This window comes from Equus caballus, chromosome 26 (genome assembly GCF_041296265.1).
Source record: "Equus caballus isolate H_3958 breed thoroughbred chromosome 26, TB-T2T, whole genome shotgun sequence".
Taxonomy (NCBI): domain Eukaryota; kingdom Metazoa; phylum Chordata; class Mammalia; order Perissodactyla; family Equidae; genus Equus; species Equus caballus.
This window is the reverse complement of record NC_091709.1, coordinates 72,429-85,042: the sequence shown is the minus strand read 5'-3', so window position 1 is coordinate 85,042 and position 12,614 is coordinate 72,429.

The window sequence follows — 12,614 nt, the reverse complement described above, 5'->3', positions numbered from 1 at the left end:
AGCGAATTGTTTCTTAGCTGCTGAAAGAGCTGGATGCTGGACCTGAGGGACTTGTCTACCCTTGTGGAAACAAGGCAGGACTTTGTGCCTTGCAGCTCTAGCGCCATGTAGGACCCGGCAGAGCAGAAGTTCTACTTCAGCCAGAACAGGGCTGGGAAGAAACTGCGTTTCACAGGCCTTTGTAAGACTCGTTCCCTGTAGGCTGTAAAACACCAGTGCAGAGCAAGTTGTTTCTTAGCTGCCCAAAGAGGTGGAAGCCCCACGCTGTGGGGCCTGTCTGCCCTTGAGGAGTTAAGGCAGGACATTGAGCCTTGCAACTCTAGGCCGATGTAGGACACGGCATAGCAGCAGTTCTACCTCAGCGAGATAAGGCCTGCAAGTAAACTGTATTTCTCAGGCCTTTGCAAGAGATGTTCCCGGTTGGCTGTAAGAGAGGTCTGCAGAGCGAGTTGTTTCTTAGCTTCCCAAAGAGCTGGAAGCAAGATGCTGTGGGGCCCAACTCGCCCTTTGGAAAGAAGCCTGCACGTTGTGCCTCTCAGCTCCAGGGCAATTTAGCACACCCAGAGCAGAAGTTCTACTTCAGGCAAATCCGGCCTGCAAAGAAACTGCGATTCACAGGCCTTTGGAAGAGATGTTCCCGGTAGGCTGTAAGAGCACTGTGCAGAGCGAGTTGTTTCTTAGCTTCCCAAAGAGCTGGAAGCAAGATGCTCTGGGGCCCAACTCGCCCTTTGGAAAGAAGCCTGCACGTTGTGCCTTTCAGCTCTAGGGCAAAGTAGCATGCCCAGAGCAGAAGTCCTACTTCAGCCAGATCAGGCCTGCAAAGAAACTGCGTTTCACAGGCCTTTGGAAGAGATGTTCCCGGTAGGCTGTAAGAGCACTGTGCAGAGCGAGTTGTTTCTTAGCTTCCCAAAGAGCTGGAAGCAAGATGCTCTGGGGCCCAACTCTCCCTTTGGATAGGACACTGCACGTTGTGCCTTTCAGCTCTAGGGCAATGTGGCACACCCAGAGCAGAAGTTCTACTTCAGCCATATCAGGCCTGCAAAGAAATTGCGTTTCACAGGCCTTTGTAAGAGATGTTCCCTGTAGGCTGTAAGAGCACTGGGCAGAGCGAATTGTTTCTCAGCTTCCCAAAGAGGTGGAATCAAGATGCTTTGGGGCCCAACTCGCCCTTTGGAAAGAAGCCTGCACGTTGTGCCTTTCAGCTCTAGGGCCATGTGACACACCCAGAGCAGAAGTTCTACTTCCGCCAGATCTGGCCTGCAAAGAAACTGCGTTTAACAGGCCTTTGGATGAGATGTTCCCGGTAGGCTGTAAGAGCACTGTGCTGAGCGAATTGTTTCTTAGCTGCTGAAAGAGCTGGATGCTGGACCTGAGGGACTTGTCTACCCTTGTGGAAACAAGGCAGGACTTTGTGCCTTGCAGCTCTAGCGCCATGTAGGACCCGGCAGAGCAGAAGTTCTACTTCAGCCAGAACAGGGCTGGGAAGAAACTGCGTTTCACAGGCCTTTGTAAGACTCGTTCCCTGTAGGCTGTAAAACACCAGTGCAGAGCGAGTTGTTTCTTAGCTTCCCAAAGAGCTGGAAGCAAGATTCTTTGGGACCCCACACGCTTTTTGGAAAGGAGACTGCACGTTGTGCCTTTCAGCTCTAGGACAATGTAGCACACCCAGAGCAGAAGTTCTACTTCAGGCAAATCAGGCCTGCAAAGAAACTGCGATTCACAGGCCTTTGTAAGAGATGTTCCCGGTAGGCTGTAAGAGCACTGTGCAGAGCGAGTTGTTTCTTAGCTTCCCAAAGAGCTGGAAGCAAGATGCCGTGGGGCCAAACTCGCCCTTTGGAAAGAAGCTTGCACCTTGTGCCTTTCAGCTCTAGGGCAATATGGCACACCCAGAGCAGAAGTTCTACTTCAGCCAGATCAGGCCTGCAAAGAAACTGCGTTTCACAGGCCTTTGGAAGAGATGTTCCCTGTAGGCTGTAAGAGCAGTGTGCAGAGCGAGTTGTTTCTTAGCTTCCCAAAGAGCTGGAAGCAAGATGCTCTGGGGCCCAACTCGCCCTTTGGAAAGAAGCCTGCACGTTGTGCCTTTCAGCTCTAGGGCAATGTTGCACACCCAGAGCAGAAGTTCTACTTCAGCCAATGAGGCCTGCAAAGAAACTGCCTTCCACAGGCCTTTGTAAGACATGTTCCCGGTAGGCTGTTAGAGCACTGTGCAGAGCGAGTTGTTTCTTCGCTTCCCAAAGAGCTGGAAGCAAGATGCTTTGGGGCCCAACTCGCCCTTTGGAAAGAAGCCTGAACGTTGAGCCTTTCAGCTCTAGGGCCATGTGGCACACCCAGAGCAGAAGTTTTACTTCAGCCAGATCAGGCCTGCAAACAAACTGCGTTTCACAGGCCTTTGGAAGAGAAGTTCCCGGTAGGCTGTAAGAGCACTGTGCAGAGCGAGTTGTTTCTTCGCTTCCCAAAGAGCTGGAAGCAAGATGCTCTGGGGCCCAACTCGCCCTTTGGAAAGAAGCTTGCACCTTGTGCCTTTCAGCTCTAGGGCAATATGGCACACCCAGAGCAGAAGTTCTACTTCAGCCAGATCAGGCCTGCAAAGAAACTGCGTTTCACAGGCCTTTGGAAGAGATGTTTCCGGTAGGCTGTAAGAGCACTGTGCAGAGCGAGTTGTTTCTTAGCTTCCCAAAGAGCTGGAAGCAAGATGCTTTGGGGCCCAACTCCCCCTTGGGAAACAAGCCTGCACGTTGTACCTTTCAGCTCTAGGGCCATGTGGCACACCCAGAGCAGAAGTTCTACTTCAGCCAGATCAGGCCTGCAAAGAAACTGCGTTTCACAGGCCTTTGGAAGAGATGTTCCCGGTAGGCTGTAAGAGCACTGTGCAGAGCGAGTTGTTTCTTAGCTTCCCAAAGAGCTGGAAGCAAGATGCTCCGGGGCCCAACTCGCCCTTTGGAAAGAAGCCTGCACGTTGTGCCTTTCAGCTCTAGGGCAATGTGGCACACCCATTGCAGAGGTTCTAATTCAGGCAAATCAGGCCTGCAAAGAAACTGCGATTCACAGGCCTTTGGTAGAGATGTTCCCGGTAGGCTGTAAGAGCACTGTGCAGAGCGAGTTGTTTCTTAGCTTCCCAAAGGGCTGGAAGCAATATGCTCTGGGGCCCAACTCGCCCTTTGGAAAGAAGCCTGCACGTTGTGCCTTTCAGCTCTAGGGCAATGTGGCACACCCAGAGCAGAAGTTCTACTTCAGCCATATCAGACCTGCAAAGAAATTGCGTTTCACAGGCCTTTGTAAGAGATGTTCCCTGTAGGCTGTAAGAGCACTGGGCACAGCGAATTGTTTCTCAGCTTCCCAAAGAGCTGGAATCAAGATGCTTTGGGGCCCAACTCGCCCTTTGGAAAGAAGCCTGCACGTTGTGCCTTTCAGCTCTAGGGCCATGTGACACACCCAGAGCAGAAGTTCTACTTCCGCCAGATCAGGCCTGCAAAGAAACTGCGTTTAACAGGCCTTTGGATGAGATGTTCCCGGTAGGCTGTAAGAGCACTGTGCTGAGCCAATTGTTTCTTAGCTGCCGAAAGAGCTGGATGCTGGACCTGAGGGACTTGTCTACCCTTGTGGAAGCAAGGCAGGACTTTGTGCTTTGCAGCTCTAGCGCCATGTAGGACCCGGCAGAGCAGAAGTTCTACTTCAGCCAGAACAGGGCTGGGAAGAAACTGCGTTTCACAGGCCTTTGTAAGACTCGTTCCCTGTAGGCTGTAAAACACCAGTGCAGAGCAAGTTGTTTCTTAGCTGCCCAAAGAGGTGGAAGCCCCACGCTGTGGGGCCTGTCTGCCCTTGAGGAGTTAAGGCAGGACATTGAGCCTTGCAACTCTAGGCCGATGTAGGACACGGCATAGCAGCAGTTCTACCTCAGCGAGATAAGGCCTGCAAGGAAACTGTATTTCTCAGGCCTTTGCAAGAGATGTTCCCGGTTGGCTGTAAGAGAGGTCTGCAGAGCGAGTTGTTTCTTAGCTTCCCAAAGAGCTGGAAGCAAGATGCTTTGGGGCCCAACTCGCCCTTTGGAAAGAAGACTGCGGGTTGTGCCTCTCAGCTCCAGGGCAATGTAGCACACCCAGAGCAAAGGTTCTACTTCAGCCAGATCAGGCCTGCAAACAAACTGCGTTTCACAGGCCTTTGTAAGAGATGTTCCCGGTAGGCTGTAAGAGCACTGTGCAGAGCGAGTTGTTTCTTAGCTTCCCAAAGAGCTGGAAGCAAGATTCTTTGGGGCCCAACACGCTTTTTGGAAAGGAGACTGCACGTTGTGCCTTTCAGCTCTAGGACAATGTAGCACACCCAGAGCAGAAGTTCTACTTCAGGCAAATCAGGCCTGCAAAGAAACTGCGATTCACAGGCCTTTGTAAGAGATGTTCCCGGTAGGCTGTAAGAGCACTGTGCAGAGCGAGTTGTTTCTTAGCTTCCCAAAGAGCTGGAAGCAAGATGCTTTGGGGCCCAACTCCCCCTTGGGAAACAAGCCTGCACGTTGTACCTTTCAGCTCTAGGGCCATGTGGCACACCCAGAGCAGAAGTTCTACTTCAGCCAGATCAGGCCTGCAAAGAAACTGCGTTTCACAGGCCTTTGGAAGAGATGTTCCCGGTAGGCTGTAAGAGCACTGTGCAGAGCGAGTTGTTTCTTAGCTTCCCAAAGAGCTGGAAGCAAGATGCTCCGGGGCCCAACTCGCCCTTTGGAAAGAAGCTTGCACCTTGTGCCTTTCAGCTCTAGGGCAATGTGGCACACCCATTGCAGAGGTTCTAATTCAGGCAAATCAGGCCTGCAAAGAAACTGCGATTCACAGGCCTTTGGTAGAGATGTTCCCGGTAGGCTGTAAGAGCACTGTGCAGAGCGAGTTGTTTCTTAGCTTCCCAAAGGGCTGGAAGCAATATGCTCTGGGGCCCAACTCGCCCTTTGGAAAGAAGCCTGCACGTTGTGCCTTTCAGCTCTAGGGCAATGTGGCACACCCAGAGCAGAAGTTCTACTTCAGCCATATCAGACCTGCAAAGAAATTGCGTTTCACAGGCCTTTGTAAGAGATGTTCCCTGTAGGCTGTAAGAGCACTGGGCACAGCGAATTGTTTCTCAGCTTCCCAAAGAGCTGGAATCAAGATGCTTTGGGGCCCAACTCGCCCTTTGGAAAGAAGCCTGCACGTTGTGCCTTTCAGCTCTAGGGCCATGTGACACACCCAGAGCAGAAGTTCTACTTCCGCCAGATCAGGCCTGCAAAGAAACTGCGTTTAACAGGCCTTTGGATGAGATGTTCCCGGTAGGCTGTAAGAGCACTGTGCTGAGCCAATTGTTTCTTAGCTGCCGAAAGAGCTGGATGCTGGACCTGAGGGACTTGTCTACCCTTGTGGAAGCAAGGCAGGACTTTGTGCTTTGCAGCTCTAGCGCCATGTAGGACCCGGCAGAGCAGAAGTTCTACTTCAGCCAGATCAGGGCTGGGAAGAAACTGCGTTTCACAGGCCTTTGTAAGACTCGTTCCCTGTAGGCTGTAAAACACCAGTGCAGAGCAAGTTGTTTCTTAGCTGCCCAAAGAGGTGGAAGCCCCACGCTGTGGGGCCTGTCGGCCCTTGAGGAGTTAAGGCAGGACATTGAGCCTTGCAACTCTAGGCCGATGTAGGACACGGCATAGCAGCAGTTCTACCTCAGCGAGATAAGGCCTGCAAGGAAACTGTATTTCTCAGGCCTTTGCAAGACATGTTCCCGGTTGGCTGTAAGAGAGGTCTGCAGAGCGAGTTGTTTCTTAGCTTCCCAAAGAGCTGGAAGCAAGATGCTGTGGGGCCCAACTCGCCCTTTGGAAAGAAGCCTGCACGTTGTGCCTTTCAGCTCTAGGGCAAAGTAGCACACCCAGAGCAGAAGTCCTACTTCAGCCAGATCAGGCCTGCAAAGAAACTGCGTTTCACAGGCCTTTGGAAGAGATGTTCCCGGTAGGCTGTAAGAGCACTGTGCGGAGCGAGTTGTTTCTTAGCTTCCCAAAGAGCTGGAAGCAAGATGCCGTGGGGCCAAACTCGCCCTTTGGAAAGAAGCTTGCACCTTGTGCCTTTCAGCTCTAGGGCAATATGGCACACCCAGAGCAGAAGTTCTACTTCAGCCAGATCAGGCCTGCAAACAAACTGCGTTTCACAGGCCTTTGTAAGAGATGTTCCCGGTAGGCTGTAAGAGCACTGTGCAGAGCGAGTTGTTTCTTAGCTTCCCAAAGAGCTGGAAGCGAGATTCTTTGGGACCCCACACGCTTTTTGGAAAGGAGACTGCACGTTGTGCCTTTCAGCTCTAGGACAATGTAGCACACCCAGAGCAGAAGTTCTACTTCAGGCAAATCAGGCCTGCAAAGAAACTGCGATTCACAGGCCTTTGTAAGAGATGTTCCCGGTAGGCTGTAAGAGCACTGTGCAGAGCGAGTTGTTTCTTAGCTTCCCAAAGAGCTGGAAGCAAGATGCCGTGGGGCCAAACTCGCCCTTTGGAAAGAAGCTTGCACCTTGTGCCTTTCAGCTCTAGGGCAATATGGCACACCCAGAGCAGAAGTTCTACTTCAGCCAGATCAGGCCTGCAAAGAAACTGCGTTTCACAGGCCTTTGGAAGAGATGTTCCCTGCAGGCTGTAAGAGCAGTGTGCAGAGCGAGTTGTTTCTTAGCTTCCCAAAGAGCTGGAAGCAAGATGCTCTGGGGCCCAACTCGCCCTTTGGAAAGAAGCCTGCGCGTTGTGCCTTTCAGCTCTAGGGCAATGTTGCACACCCAGAGCAGAAGTTCTACTTCAGCCAATGAGGCCTGCAAAGAAACTGCCTTCCACAGGCCTTTGTAAGACATGTTCCCGGTAGGCTGTTAGAGCACTGTGCAGAGCGAGTTGTTTCTTCGCTTCCCAAAGAGTTGGAAGCAAGATGCTTTGGGGCCCAACTCGCCCTTTGGAAAGAAGCCTGAACGTTGAGCCTTTCAGCTCTAGGGCCATGTGGCACACCCAGAGCAGAAGTTTTACTTCAGCCAGATCAGGCCTGCAAACAAACTGCGTTTCACAGGCCTTTGGAAGAGATGTTCCCGGTAGGCTGTAAGAGCACTGTGCAGAGCGAGTTGTTTCTTCGCTTCCCAAAGAGCTGGAAGCAAGATGCTGTGGGGCCCAACTCGCCCTTTGGAAAGAAGCCTGCACGTTGTGCCTTTCAGCTCTAGGGCAAAGTAGCACACCCAGAGCAGAAGTCCTACTTCAGCCAGATCAGGCCTGCAAAGAAACTGCGTTTCACAGGCCTTTGTAAGAGATGTTCCCGGTAGGCTGTAAGAGCACTGTGCAGAGCGAGTTGTTTCTTAGCTTCCCAAAGAGCTGGAAGCAAGATGCTCTGGGGCCCAACTCTCCCTTTGGATAGGACACTGCACGTTGTGCCTTTCAGCTCTAGGGCAATGTTGCACACCCAGAGCAGAAGTTCTACTTCAGCCAATGAGGCCTGCAAAGAAACTGCCTTCCACAGGCCTTTGTAAGACATGTTCCCGGTAGGCTGTTAGAGCACTGTGCAGAGCGAGTTGTTTCTTCGCTTCGCAAAGAGTTGGAAGCAAGATGCTTTGGGGCCCAACTCGCCCTTTGGAAAGAAGCCTGAACGTTGAGCCTTTCAGCTCTAGGGCCATGTGGCACACCCAGAGCAGAAGTTTTACTTCAGCCAGATCAGGCCTGCAAACAAACTGCGTTTCACAGGCCTTTGGAAGAGAAGTTCCCGGTAGGCTGTAAGAGCACTGTGCAGAGCGAGTTGTTTCTTCGCTTCCCAAAGAGCTGGAAGCAAGATGCTCTGGGGCCCAACTCGCCCTTTGGAAAGAAGCTTGCACCTTGTGCCTTTCAGCTCTAGGGCAATATGGCACACCCAGAGCAGAAGTTCTACTTCAGCCAGATCAGGCCTGCAAAGAAACTGCGTTTCACAGGCCTTTGGAAGAGATGTTTCCGGTAGGCTGTAAGAGCACTGGGCAGAGCGAGTTGTTTCTTAGCTTCCCAAAGAGCTGGAAGCAAGATTCTTTGGGGCCTAACTCGCTTTTTGGAAAGGAGACTGCACGTTGTGCCTTTCAGCTCTAGGACAATGTAGCACACCCAGAGCAGAAGTTCTACTTCAGGCATATCCGGCCTGCAAAGAAACTGCGATTCACAGGCCTTTGGAAGAGATGTTCCCGGTAGGCTGTAAGAGCACTGTGCAGAGCGAGTTGTTTCTTAGCTTCCCAAAGAGCTGGAAGCAAGATGCTCTGGGGCCCAACTCGCCCTTTGGAAAGAAGCCTGCACGTTGTGCCTTTCAGCTCTAGGGCAAAGTAGCACACCCAGAGCAGAAGTCCTACTTCAGCCAGATCAGGCCTGCAAAGAAACTGCGTTTCACAGGCCTTTGGAAGAGATGTTCCCGGTAGGCTGTAAGAGCACTGTGCAGAGCGAGTTGTTTCTTAGCTTCCCAAAGAGCTGGAAGCAAGATGCTCTGGGGCCCAACTCTCCCTTTGGATAGGACACTGCACGTTGTGCCTTTCAGCTCTAGGGCAATGTGGCACACCCAGAGCAGAAGTTCTACTTCAGCCATATCAGGCCTGCAAAGAAATTGCGTTTCACAGGCCTTTGTAAGAGATGTTCCCTGTAGGCTGTAAGAGCACTGGGCAGAGCGAATTGTTTCTCAGCTTCCCAAAGAGCTGGAATCAAGATGCTTTGGGGCCCAACTCGCCCTTTGGAAAGAAGCCTGCACGTTGTGCCTTTCAGCTCTAGGGCCATGTGACACACCCAGAGCAGAAGTTCTACTTCCGCCAGATCTGGCCTGCAAAGAAACTGCGTTTAACAGGCCTTTGGATGAGATGTTCCCGGTAGGCTGTAAGAGCACTGTGCTGAGCGAATTGTTTCTTAGCTGCTGAAAGAGCTGGATGCTGGACCTGAGGGACTTGTCTACCCTTGTGGAAACAAGGCAGGACTTTGTGCCTTGCAGCTCTAGCGCCATGTAGGACCCGGCAGAGCAGAAGTTCTACTTCAGCCAGAACAGGGCTGGGAAGAAACTGCGTTTCACAGGCCTTTGTAAGACTCGTTCCCTGTAGGCTGTAAAACACCAGTGCAGAGCAAGTTGTTTCTTAGCTGCCCAAAGAGGTGGAAGCCCCACGCTGTGGGGCCTGTCTGCCCTTGAGGAGTTAAGGCAGGACATTGAGCCTTGCAACTCTAGGCCGATGTAGGACACGGCATAGCAGCAGTTCTACCTCAGCGAGATAAGGCCTGCAAGGAAACTGTATTTCTCAGGCCTTTGCAAGAGATGTTCCCGGTTGGCTGTAAGAGAGGTCTGCAGAGCGAGTTGTTTCTTAGCTTCCCAAAGAGCTGGAAGCAAGATGCTTTGGGGCCCAACTCGCCCTTTGGAAAGAAGACTGCGGGTTGTGCCTCTCAGCTCCAGGGCAATTTAGCACACCCAGAGCAGAAGTTCTACTTCAGCCAGATCAGGCCTGCAAACAAACTGCGTTTCACAGGCCTTTGTAAGAGATGTTCCCGGTAGGCTGTAAGAGCACTGTGCAGAGCGAGTTGTTTCTTAGCTTCCCAAAGAGCTGGAAGCAAGATTCTTTGGGACCCCACACGCTTTTTGGAAAGGAGACTGCACGTTGCGCCTTTCAGCTCTAGGACAATGTAGCACACCCAGAGCAGAAGTTCTACTTCAGGCAAATCAGGCCTGCAAAGAAACTGCGATTCACAGGCCTTTGTAAGAGATGTTCCCGGTAGGCTGTAAGAGCACTGTGCAGAGCGAGTTGTTTCTTAGCTTCCCAAAGAGCTGGAAGCAAGATGCCGTGGGGCCAAACTCGCCCTTTGGAAAGAAGCTTGCACCTTGTGCCTTTCAGCTCTAGGGCAATATGGCACACCCAGAGCAGAAGTTCTACTTCAGCCAGATCAGGCCTGCAAAGAAACTGCGTTTCACAGGCCTTTGGAAGAGATGTTCCCTGTAGGCTGTAAGAGCAGTGTGCAGAGCGAGTTGTTTCTTAGCTTCCCAAAGAGCTGGAAGCAAGATGCTCTGGGGCCCAACTCGCCCTTTGGAAAGAAGCCTGCACGTTGTGCCTTTCAGCTCTAGGGCAATGTTGCACACCCAGAGCAGAAGTTCTACTTCAGCCAATGAGGCCTGCAAAGAAACTGCCTTCCACAGGCCTTTGTAAGACATGTTCCCGGTAGGCTGTTAGAGCACTGTGCAGAGCGAGTTGTTTCTTCGCTTCCCAAAGAGCTGGAAGCAAGATGCTTTGGGGCCCAACTCGCCCTTTGGAAAGAAGCCTGAACGTTGAGCCTTTCAGCTCTAGGGCCATGTGGCACACCCAGAGCAGAAGTTTTACTTCAGCCAGATCAGGCCTGCAAACAAACTGCGTTTCACAGGCCTTTGGAAGAGAAGTTCCCGGTAGGCTGTAAGAGCACTGTGCAGAGCGAGTTGTTTCTTCGCTTCCCAAAGAGCTGGAAGCAAGATGCTCTGGGGCCCAACTCGCCCTTTGGAAAGAAGCTTGCACCTTGTGCCTTTCAGCTCTAGGGCAATATGGCACACCCAGAGCAGAAGTTCTACTTCAGCCAGATCAGGCCTGCAAAGAAACTGCGTTTCACAGGCCTTTGGAAGAGATGTTTCCGGTAGGCTGTAAGAGCACTGGGCAGAGCGAGTTGTTTCTTAGCTTCCCAAAGAGCTGGAAGCAAGATTCTTTGGGGCCCAACTCGCTTTTTGGAAAGGAGACTGCACGTTGTGCCTTTCAGCTCTAGGACAATGTAGCACACCCAGAGCAGAAGTTCTACTTCAGGCAAATCCGGCCTGCAAAGAAACTGCGATTCACAGGCCTTTGGAAGAGATGTTCCCGGTAGGCTGTAAGAGCACTGTGCAGAGCGAGTTGTTTCTTAGCTTCCCAAAGAGCTGGAAGCAAGATGCTCCGGGGCCCAACTCGCCCTTTGGAAAGAAGCCTGCACGTTGTGCCTTTCAGCTCTAGGGCAAAGTAGCACGCCCAGAGCAGAAGTCCTACTTCAGCCAGATCAGGCCTGCAAAGAAACTGCGTTTCACAGGCCTTTGGAAGAGATGTTCCCGGTAGGCTGTAAGAGCACTGTGCAGAGCGAGTTGTTTCTTAGCTTCCCAAAGAGCTGGAAGCAAGATGCTCCGGGGCCCAACTCGCCCTTTGGAAAGAAGCTTGCACCTTGTGCCTTTCAGCTCTAGGGCAATGTGGCACACCCATTGCAGAGGTTCTAATTCAGGCAAATCAGGCCTGCAAAGAAACTGCGATTCACAGGCCTTTGGTAGAGATGTTCCCGGTAGGCTGTAAGAGCACTGTGCAGAGCGAGTTGTTTCTTAGCTTCCCAAAGGGCTGGAAGCAATATGCTCTGGGGCCCAACTCGCCCTTTGGAAAGAAGCCTGCACGTTGTGCCTTTCAGCTCTAGGGCAATGTGGCACACCCAGAGCAGAAGTTCTACTTCAGCCATATCAGACCTGCAAAGAAATTGCGTTTCACAGGCCTTTGTAAGAGATGTTCCCTGTAGGCTGTAAGAGCACTGGGCACAGCGAATTGTTTCTCAGCTTCCCAAAGAGCTGGAATCAAGATGCTTTGGGGCCCAACTCGCCCTTTGGAAAGAAGCCTGCACGTTGTGCCTTTCAGCTCTAGGGCCATGTGACACACCCAGAGCAGAAGTTCTACTTCCGCCAGATCAGGCCTGCAAAGAAACTGCGTTTAACAGGCCTTTGGATGAGATGTTCCCGGTAGGCTGTAAGAGCACTGTGCTGAGCCAATTGTTTCTTAGCTGCCGAAAGAGCTGGATGCTGGACCTGAGGGACTTGTCTACCCTTGTGGAAGCAAGGCAGGACTTTGTGCTTTGCAGCTCTAGCGCCATGTAGGACCCGGCAGAGCAGAAGTTCTACTTCAGCCAGATCAGGGCTGGGAAGAAACTGCGTTTCACAGGCCTTTGTAAGACTCGTTCCCTGTAGGCTGTAAAACACCAGTGCAGAGCAAGTTGTTTCTTAGCTGCCCAAAGAGGTGGAAGCCCCACGCTGTGGGGCCTGTCGGCCCTTGAGGAGTTAAGGCAGGACATTGAGCCTTGCAACTCTAGGCCGATGTAGGACACGGCATAGCAGCAGTTCTACCTCAGCGAGATAAGGCCTGCAAGTAAACTGTATTTCTCAGGCCTTTGCAAGAGATGTTCCCGGTTGGCTGTAAGAGAGGTCTGCAGAGCGAGTTGTTTCTTAGCTTCCCAAAGAGCTGGAAGCAAGATGCTGTGGGGCCCAACTCGCCCTTTGGAAAGAAGCCTGCACGTTGTGCCTTTCAGCTCTAGGGCAAAGTAGCACACCCAGAGCAGAAGTCCTACTTCAGCCAGATCAGGCCTGCAAAGAAACTGCGTTTCACAGGCCTTTGGAAGAGATGTTCCCGGTAGGCTGTAAGAGCACTGTGCAGAGCGAGTTGTTTCTTAGCTTCCCAAAGAGCTGGAAGCAAGATGCTCTGGGGCCCAACTCTCCCTTTGGATAGGACACTGCACGTTGTGCCTTTCAGCTCTAGGGCAATGTGGCACACCCAGAGCAGAAGTTCTACTTCAGCCATATCAGGCCTGCTAAGAAATTGCGTTTCACAGGCCTTTGTAAGAGATGTTCCCTGTAGGCTGTAAGAGCACTGGGCAGAGCGAATTGTTTCTCA